The sequence below is a fragment of the Dreissena polymorpha genome, chromosome 4, assembly GCF_020536995.1.
Source record: "Dreissena polymorpha isolate Duluth1 chromosome 4, UMN_Dpol_1.0, whole genome shotgun sequence".
NCBI lineage: Eukaryota > Metazoa > Mollusca > Bivalvia > Myida > Dreissenidae > Dreissena > Dreissena polymorpha.
The window spans coordinates 7,462,365-7,473,114 of record NC_068358.1 but is presented as its reverse complement, the minus strand read 5'-3'; the positions used below and the strand labels follow the sequence as shown (position 1 = coordinate 7,473,114).

The window sequence follows — 10,750 nt, the reverse complement described above, 5'->3', positions numbered from 1 at the left end:
GTGTGCCTGATAATAGAACTCGCAGTTGTACCATTATGCAAACTGTCTCGAAACCCCTGGATATCTCAAATCTTTTTCCACGATTACCTCATTACATGCAGCTCGTTCCTTTGTTAAGATTATCATATCTCTAATTATTTTTATTTACAGGTGAACCGTGTCTGATGTGCGATGAAGAATTATTTCTGTATGTTTCACATGCATTATGCCCAGTTTTCTCAGAACAAGACACACACACACACACACACACACACACACACACACACACACACACACACACACACACACACACACACACACACACACACACACACACACACACACACACACACACACACACACACACACACACACACACACACACACACACACACACACACACACACACACACACACACACACACACACACACACACACATATATGATAAATGGTAAAATAGTTTAAATACAGGTCACATATGATATGTGTGTGTGTGTGTCTTGTTCTGAGAAAACTGGGCATAATGCATGAGCGTAAAGTTTCGTTCCAGATTAGCCTGTGCAGTCTGTCAAATAATGATGAGAAATTGGGTGAAATATTTGGGTTTTCTTTATGTACGAAATATTGACAAGTATATCAGTAGCGAGTATGCATTAACAACAAAGGGGTTACAATGCTGTTGACACAAGCCTTAGGCTGTATTTGCATTATTTATTATTTGTACCACAACGCTCATTAACGTGTGCATACTTGAATAGTGACTTCTCCAGATTGTAATTCAGCCAATTAGAAATAAAGACACATAGAACACTGACCAATGGGATTCATAACTGAGTTTCACGGGCCAGATGTTAGAGGGAAACAAGACAGTTAGCGTTTAGACTTGGAGGTGTACGGATCAAGAAAGATACGATCATGTAGCTATCAGACTGTATTTGTATAACCGAAAATATTAAGTATGTTAGACATTAAATTGGACTAGAAACTGATACATGGTGTTGTTGAATATTTTATCCTGTATTATGCAGAGAAATTAACATAAATAGAGAGGGACCGACTTGTCCCATGCGCGGCACGAGAAAATGGGAGTTAATGCAAAACTCGTCATCTTGGCAATTCGCGCATGACGAGATATCGAATGATAGGCTACATACCGGTAATTTAAGAGTAATGAACATTGTTAGTAACTATGTGTCGTCTATGAACTATGAACGATTACGGGACACAGGACGTTAAATGGTGCTCGTGAACCAAGGATTCGAACAAAGAAATACTTCCACTTACGATTACGAAGCCATGAAAAACAACGCGAAGAAACTCCGTTTCGGCAACTTCTGTAACCAGTAACAACAACCGTGAGCCGGGAACAACGACATCAGACCGCACATATTCTGCAACTTCCGGTGAGTGACTGTTTTATTCCCTAACGCTTGTTTCAAAATGGCAAATCAAATAATTCCTGAGTTATTTCAAAATTTGAATGAACAAATTAAAGATGTTAAAACGGCCATAAGCACTCAGACTATTTCACAGGTTGTACAATCATTTGGAAATTCAAAAGAATTTAAAAATTGGATTAAAAATGTAGAAAAATATGGAACACTTACCAATTTAGATGAGAATAAATTAAAATTTGTTGCTTACCAATCTAGTAAAGGGCTTGTTAGTGATTACATACATCGTTTTTTGACTGACGATACGACAGGGACATGGACAGATTTAAAGGAACAGCTTAAATTAAGATTTGCAGAAATTCAAGACCCACAATACGCTTTCTCATTATTTAAGACGACTAAGCAAAGGACCGACGAAAATGTTCAAATATACGCTGAGCGACTTTTATCTCTTGCGACTGACGCATACGAAAATATTGAAGGAAATTTAGACTATAAAGAAAAACAGTTAGTAGAATTTTTTATCGACGGATTATCGCACGATTATTTGAGACTTAAATTAATGCGCGAAAATCATGCAACATTATCAAATGCTTTAAAAAGCGCTATACATGTGCAAAGTGTCAGAGCTAGGTTTGAGTTACGATCGCAAATAAATGGACTTGATAACATTACGACCGATAATATTCAGACAGATATCGATTATATTAGGTCATCTATTGTTTGCACATATTGCAAGAAACACGGTCATTCTATTGAAATCTGTCGCCGTAGGCAACGCGAGATAAGTGCATATACGGTAGGGCGGAAGGGTCATACGATAAATCAAAACGATAACAGGCGCAAGAACGAATATGACAAAAATTGGAAAGATAAAATTGATTGTTGGAATTGTGGTAAATAAGGACACTTTAGTAGAGAATGTACTCAAAGAAAAACGTACATTAAGCGAAAAAACTAGGAAATTCTTACCAAAAAGGGGTCTATGGTAAGAATGAAAAAGTCGAGACATATAATATCGCTTTGTGTGGTAGTCCAAATTCTTGTGTTATTTCAACAGGTGGTTATCAATTTAGGAGCTTGATAGACTCGGGCGCTGAAGTCAGCATCGTGAGTAAACGTACTTATGATATGTTAAAACACAAACCAGCACTGATAATAAAAAAAGTAAATCTAAAGTCGGTAAATGGAAATTTATTACATGTCCACGGAAGTGTAAAATTGAGATTCAAAATAGGGGGCATATATAAAGAGCACATGTTTTTTGTAGTAAGTAACATAAATAGAAATGTTATTTTAGGAAGAGACTTTTTACAAAATAATGGTGTCCGTTTATACTTTGATTTAGGATGTTTGAGGATTGATAACTGTTATGTACCTCTAGAAGAAGATGTACATCTTTCAACGATAGCGAGATTAACTAGACATACTGTGTTAAAACCACAAACTGCATATAGACTCTTTGCTCAAGCTAAAAGAAACTGCATACGTTCAAATACAAATTATGAATTCAATGGAATAAGCAATTCTTTCTTTGATAATGAACCCGGTTTAACAATTGTTAATTCAGTCGTCAAGACAACGCGTGATAGACAATTTCCCATTTTAATTATAAACAATACGCACAAAACAATAAGGCTTAGACGACACTGTGCCATAGGGCGAATAACTTCGGTAAATGATAATGAAATATGCTCAGTACAAGAAGTTATTAAAAATAATCAGCCGAAATCAGGTTTATCTAAAGATGAAATCTTATCAGATTTACGTGTAGATGAAAATCAAAAAGAAAATATTCTACCGATACTCTTAAAACACAGAACTCTCTTCACAAGGAATAATTTAGAATTAACACAAACTTCAGCGATAGAATTTACCATAGATACAGGGGATCATCCGCCCATTAAATTAAGGCCGTATCGAACACCATTAAACAATAAGGTATTCATAGATAAAGCCATCGACGAAATGCTAGACGCAAACATAATAAGTCCATCAAGAAGTCCGTGGAGCTTCCCTATTGTTTTAGTAGATAAAAAGAAAAAAAACCATGACTCAAACAAAGATAATAGAGACGAGAAAAGGTTTTGTGTTGATTTTAGACAATTAAACAAAATTACAAAACCAATTTCCTATCCATTACCATTAATAGATGATATATTGGCGTTATTAGGTAAAAGTAAATATTTCACCAGTTTAGATTTGATATCGGGATATTGGCAAATACCTATAAAGGAAGAGGACAGAGAAAAAACGGCTTTCGCTTCGGGATTCAGGGGTCTATTTCAATTTAATGTTATGCCCTTCGGTGCCTCCTCTGCCGGTGCTATATTTCAAGTATTGGCTAATAAAGTACTCAAAGGTTGTGAGAGCTTCGCTGTGGCGTATCTAGACGATATTCTAATATTTTCACCTGACTTGCAATCTCATTTATCACACGTAGATACAGTACTACAGAGTCTCAGTAAACATAACCTAAAGCTAAAACTATCAAAATGTCAATTCTTACAAAGAGAGACTAGATACCTAGGCTTCATCATAGATCAAAATGGTATAAGGCCGGATCCGTTAAAGGTAGAAGCGATCCGACAATTCCCTAGGCCAAAGTGCGTGCGCGATGTACGATCTATCTTAGGTGCTGCAGGATTTTATAGGAGATTCTGTCCGTCGTATTCAGAAGTAGTCGAGCCTCTCATTAATCTCACGAGAAAGAATGTCCCATTTAAATGGTCAAAACAATGCGAAGATAGTTTCCTACAATTAAAAGACTCATTTACGCAAATCCCTTATCTTTCATACCCTGATCCAAAAAAAGGTTATATTCTGTATACGGATGCATCTGATAAATGCGTCGGAGCCTGTTTGACTCAAAAATGCGACAGTAACGAGACCGGGGATTATGTGGGCGAAAAGCCGATATTTTTCATATCGCACAGATTAAGCCCCACGCAATGCAAATATAGTACTATTGAAAAAGAATGTTACAGCATATTTTACAGTCTAAGTAAATTGCACCATTATTTACACAATGCTGAATTTGTTATAAAGAGTGATCACAAGCCGCTTAAGTATTTATTAGAAAGTCCGATGCAAAACAAGAAAATACAATTATGGGCCTTAAGTATAGCGGGTTACAACTGCAAAATTGAATATATACCGGGAAAAAAGAATATTATTGCTGACTTTCTAAGCCGACCTCCAAAAACCAAAATAAAGAATAATCAATGCGATCAAACAGAACTAGAATTAGATATTAACGATAAACATTTGACGATTAGTTCGGAAATAAATGGACAAAACCAGACGCGCGAAATTAATGTAATTGACTCTACGCATATCGATCACAGGCAAATAATTGATAATATTATTACCCCGCGGCCACTTCCAGTCGACGACACAGCGTCGAATGATAACATATCAGGGCTTAATATGCAAATAGAACAAGGAAAAGACCCTCATATATCTGAGATTAAAGCGAGATTAAGATTAGGGAAACAGAACAAGAGTGAAGATGATAGATATTTAACGGTTGATGACATACTGTACTACATATCAAACGTAGATGAGGAACCTACTCTCAGGCTGTTTGTACCTAAACACCTGACTGATTCAGTTGTCAAGCAATACCATGATGAAAACGGACATCCTGGGTCTCAAAGGCTTTTCCAGACACTAAAAGAGAAATATTACTGGCCTAAAATGTTCAAAGAATTGAATGATTATGTATCTAAGTGCATTATATGTCAAAGTAGAAATTTAAAAGCAATTAAAGCTCCCATATCGTCAGATACCTCAATACCGCCGTTTCCGTTTTCAGTTGTTTCCATAGATATATGCGGTCCATACCCAACAACGCTTTCCGGAAATAGATATATAATATGTTTCGTAGATCAATTCTCAGGATACATAGAAGCTTTCGCATCGCCTGATAAATCTTCTGATAGCGTAATACACCTGTTAATGAACGAGATTTATTGCCGTCATAGTTGTCCTATAAGAATTATAACTGATAACGGAAAAGAATTCACAAGCACAGCTTTCACTGAAACATTAAATCAATGAACATTGACCACGTAAAGACGACAATATATCATCCCGCGTCTAATGGCATGAACGAGCGTTCACATGGGACTATGAACAATATACTATCAAAACGGGTTCAAGAAAATGTACAACAATGGGACGTACATTTAAACATGTCTTTAGCGGCAATGAGATTTTGTACATCCGAGACTTCGAAGCACACACCGTTCTTCTTACTTTTTAATAGAGACCCTATTCTTCCAATAGACAACTTGTTAAAGCCTAGACGTAAATATCACGGTGAAGATTATCATAAAATAATATTAGAAGAACAACACAAATCATTTAAAAAGGTATGTGCCCAAATTCAAAAATCGAAACGTAGACAAGCTGATTATGCGAATAAAAATACGAAAGATATTAAATTCGAAATCAATGACCCCGTTTACTACAAAAACTTTCAACGTACGAATAAATTAGACAGTAAATGGAGGCCATATTATCGTATAATCGAACAAAAGTCGCCGTTAACATACGTAATAAAAAATCAGTTAGACAACTCAACTATTAAAGTTCACGCTGATCAAATAAGACACGCAAATATCGATGAATGGCCAGTGATAAATCAACCGTTAACGCGCCCGATTAGAAAAGCAAATTTAGCCTTTGCGGACGACACATTATCTTCTGATAGCGATTCAAATAACTCAGTACATGGGTTACCTGTCATTACGCAACAGACCCGACAGATTAGAGATAATACGGACAACGAGGAAAATATTCCACTTGCGGAACTGCAAAAACATTTGAGAAACAAACAATTCGCGGATATACAGTAAAGCTCCAGTGAATCAGATACGATGCATTACAATAACGGTAATTCACAAAACTCACCTGTACGTAGGTTTGAAAATGATTCTTCAGACGATCAGATGCAAATTGACGCGGTAGCGTTAAAACACAAAAAACGAAAATTGACAAAAAAGACTTCACGTTCAAATAACGCAATGAAGAAAGCAATTTTCACGTGCCTTCAGACAATGGCTGAACACATGTAAATGAATGGACTACAAAATAAAGCGAGATAGATGTCGAGACTTAAAGACCCCAAAAAGTTTGTATATAGAGAAATATGTTTTGAATGTATATGTAGTATATATGTAAAAACAGGATTATAGAGGACGGTATCGTCCGATTTTGATAATGTATCGTCATTAGCATTGATTTACGGGTTTAGAATGAAATGAAAATGTCATATTTAAGTCTACGGGTGATATAATAGATATATTTCAGTAATATGTAACAAACAGAAAATATAAGAATCGTGACTCGCAAAATGCACATAAACAATAAGTAGGTACATTAAGTGAGAAAGAGCGACATTCCGATACGTTTTCCAGACGTGAATACAAATTGGCTTGTCAAATTAAATGGAGACCCGCGAATACAGAAGGCGTACAATCCGTAGGGATCGTCTGTCATCTGTCTATCAACGACAAGATACACACGTTTGACGCCCATTACTTGATGACAGGCGTGGGTCACGAATTAGACGAGTACGTAACGAAATTGGTATAAATAACCCTCAAAATAGGCGGACTCACTAAGTACGTTCGATTACATGACAAGCTTATGACAACGCAGTTGACAACGACATTAACCAACGCTAGCTTATGCCCTACAGCGCTCAGGTAAACAACATTTTAGGCATAAATAACATTTTAATACAGTTTGTAAATATCCTTAAAAGCAAAGCAGTGTACCTTTTATTAGTATAATGTAAAAGATACAACTATATTGCTATGATTCATTACAAATTTGATACTGATCGAATATGTAGTTTATTCTTTTCGTTTCTTTATAAGAATACCTACATTAAGACAAGGGATTTTGTTTGTAAATTTTTGTTCTCAAGTAAATAAAACATAATAAAGCACAATGCATTTCATTGAATAGACAAACGCGTATAGTTAAAATAAAACATCATAAATTTGCGTCATGAGAATCGCGTTCCTTTAGCACATTAATTTTATTTGGGTATATCTTATCATAGGTGTTAATAGTAATCTGAATGCTTATATAGCAAATTCCATTAATATGTAAATAAAAGGCCCGTTTATCATTTCATGTAATTGACCCTATAAGATTTGCCAATACGATACAAGTTAAGGAGAAAAGCAGCGCTCCTGACATCGTTGGCGTGGTTTGCCTGCAGCAACATGCGTTCATAACGCATTTGAGATCGTGATCAGATCTTAACACCCCGACAAAGAAGAAGAATATGTCATCGACATACCGATATCTTCGACGACGATGTATCCGTCGAGAATCAGATGACGTAACAGACGACTTCAATTAGGATCCAACATTGTCGACATGGATCCAAATTGTGAACCAGCATCAGTACCATACAACGAGTGGACTGTTAATGGACATTTCACGCGTCGTCGAAAATGATTTTTAAAGATACGATGATATGAATGGACTTGATGATGAAAAATCGCGCGTACTTTGTACATATATTAGGTGAACATTTTATCGTCTATGAACTTATATATATATGTGTGTTACCTTTATTACATGTACATAAACACTAATTATAATACTACAGTCATGAATGCAGACATTCTCCAGAACTATATATAATAAACGTTTGAAGTATTCTAAATCGTGCAACAGCCGAGGACCAACAACTTCTCCGACCGACCATCATCGTCTTCATTCGGAAGCCGTCGTTTCAATCGACTGCATGTTACCATCTACAACCAGATGTCAAATACTCTCCAACCGGACGTCTCATCTCTTCACCTAGACGCCACATCGCCTCCAGCGAAGATGTCAAAAAATGGACACTATTCGTATTGGATTTCCCAAACCAGTGACACATTCCACTTCATTGTGATTGACATTGACTTTTTAAATATTCCGACGTTTTATTATTTCAGCAGAAACATTCGATAAAAATTTCATTAATAATATGCAGATTTTCATCATATATATGTTTTAGTCACTGATGTTTTCATGTTTGCGTGTTTGATTTTCTACATCGTATGTATTAATATGTTTTCGTTTACTTCCATGCTTAAATTCTTAAAGATTTTTCTGTATCCTAAAATACATAAAAATCAAATTGAGAGGATAAGTTGTGTCAAATAATGATGAGAAATTGGGTGAAATATTTGGGTTTTCTTTATGTACGAAATATTGACAAGTATATCAGTAGCGAGTATGCATTAACAACAAAGGGGTTACAATGCTGTTGACACAAGCCTTAGGCTGTATTTGCATTATTTATTATTTGTACCACAACGCTCATTAACGTGTGCATACTTGAATAGTGACTTCTCCAGATTGTAATTCAGCCAATTAGAAATAAAGACACATAGAACACTCACCAATGGGATTCATAACTGAGTTTCACGGGCCAGATGTTAGAGGGAAACAAGACAGTTAGCGTTTAGACTTGGAGGTGTACGGATCGAGAAAGATACGATCATGTAGCTATCAGACTGTATTTGTATAACCGAAAATATTAAGTATGTTAGACATTAAATTGGACTAGAAACTGATACATGGTGTTGTTGAATATTTTATCCTGTATTATGCAGAGAAATTAACATAAATAGAGAGGGACCGACTTGTCCCATGCGCGGCACGAGAAAATGGGAGTTAATGCAAAACTCGTCATCTTGGCAATTCGCGCATGACGAGATATCGAATGATAGGCTACATACCGGTAATTTAAGAGTAATGAACATTGTTAGTAACTATGTGTCGTCTATGAACTATGAACGATTACGGGACAAGTCCTCACAGACTAATCAGGGACGACACTTTCCGCCTAAATTGGATTTTTGCTAAGAAGAGACTTCATTTAAACGAAAAATGTCATAAAAGCGGAAAGTGGCGTCCCTGATAAGCCTGTGCGAACTGCACAGGCTAGTCTTGGCCGACACTTTACGCACATGCATTATGCCCAGTTTTCTCAGAACACGACTCCATTTGTACTCATTCTTCCTGAGAGCGTTTATGCATCAACCGGTCACAATGTCGTTATGAAGTAAGCTATTTCAAACGTCTATGTTATTTTATATCCGTTATGAAAAATGTGATCCAACACATGTTCGAAACGCCGAAACATACAAAATTGCTGAATTTTGATGTTGAAAACGAATAACTTCTTTCGCAAAACATAAGAACTCGTAAAACAGTAATGTGATATGTGCAACGCTGATCATTTTATATCTTTTGACATTAAGACATATTCCTCATATAGGTTGTCAAAAGAACAATAAACTAACTGACATGTACCCTGTGCATGGACCGTGTATCCGTTTACAGCTAAATGGCATATAACTTGCGGATCTTTCGATAGCCAAAGATTATACGTATCATACCATCTAACAAAACAAGGGAACAACATATGAAAATACAGTCCCTATTTCTATTTATCAAATATTTGCAATGGTATATACATATTGCATTCTGGACTGAGATCATCATATAAGCGAAGATAGTTTTACGTTATCGTTGGGTATATTGTCGTTCGGTCGCCTCTTGATGTTTCATTCTAATAAACATTGTATATGGTTTTAGCATCAATATTTAGGTGTTTAAAGTAAAATTGTACGATTTTTATTTTTGTGAAATTGTAATACATTGATAAAAATATGTTACAATAACACAAAATAGGCAAGACAATTTATACATTGAAGACGAATTTCATAAAAAGCAGCAAAAACAAATTAGCGACCCGAGCCAATTGTAGCGAAGATATTTCGTACATATTTTCCTACAATAACCGAAGCATTCGTCTTTTTATTAGGATCGGGGTAAGTGTTCGTGTGTCATATGCATAGATATCGTTGCAGGAAATTAAAATGATCCGTAAAACTAAATTTAGATTCACATCGTACATGCATGATATACATGCCGGCGAATTCGACTGTACATACATTTTCGATTTCAGAAGTAAATATCTGGCTAATTTTGCATTTTTCGACACATGTTCTTCTTAACTTTTATTTTAATTAATATTGAAATATATGTATAATAAGTTTTTACACATTTTATATAAATTCATAAATATTTGACAAAATCGTACAGTCTCACTTTAATGCAACTAATCAATATTTTACTCCATTCAATGAATCAATCGTTAAAGCGTACACGCTGTGCAAACGCAGTATACGTAGGCAACAATAATTTCCAAAGAAAACTTTATTGTCCGTCCTACGGCGTCAAGAGATCTTCAAACGTTTGTCTATCAAACAAGAAGAACAGGTTTGAGTCTAGTGTTTTTAGTGTTTTATTTTTAACGAAGCACAATAAATCCATAAATCGTGAAACGTT

General features: G+C 35.6%; 1 long non-coding RNA gene across 1 annotated transcript; it reads left to right on the top strand.

The window, feature by feature from the left end:
• The first annotated feature begins 552 nt into the window (after window positions 1–552).
• On the top strand, window positions 553–8,967 carry LOC127877243 (uncharacterized). The gene is made up of 2 exons (XR_008048311.1): window positions 553–870; window positions 8,868–8,967. It is a non-coding gene; the product is annotated as an uncharacterized LOC127877243 (long non-coding RNA).
• The last annotated feature ends 1,783 nt before the right edge of the window (window positions 8,968–10,750 follow it).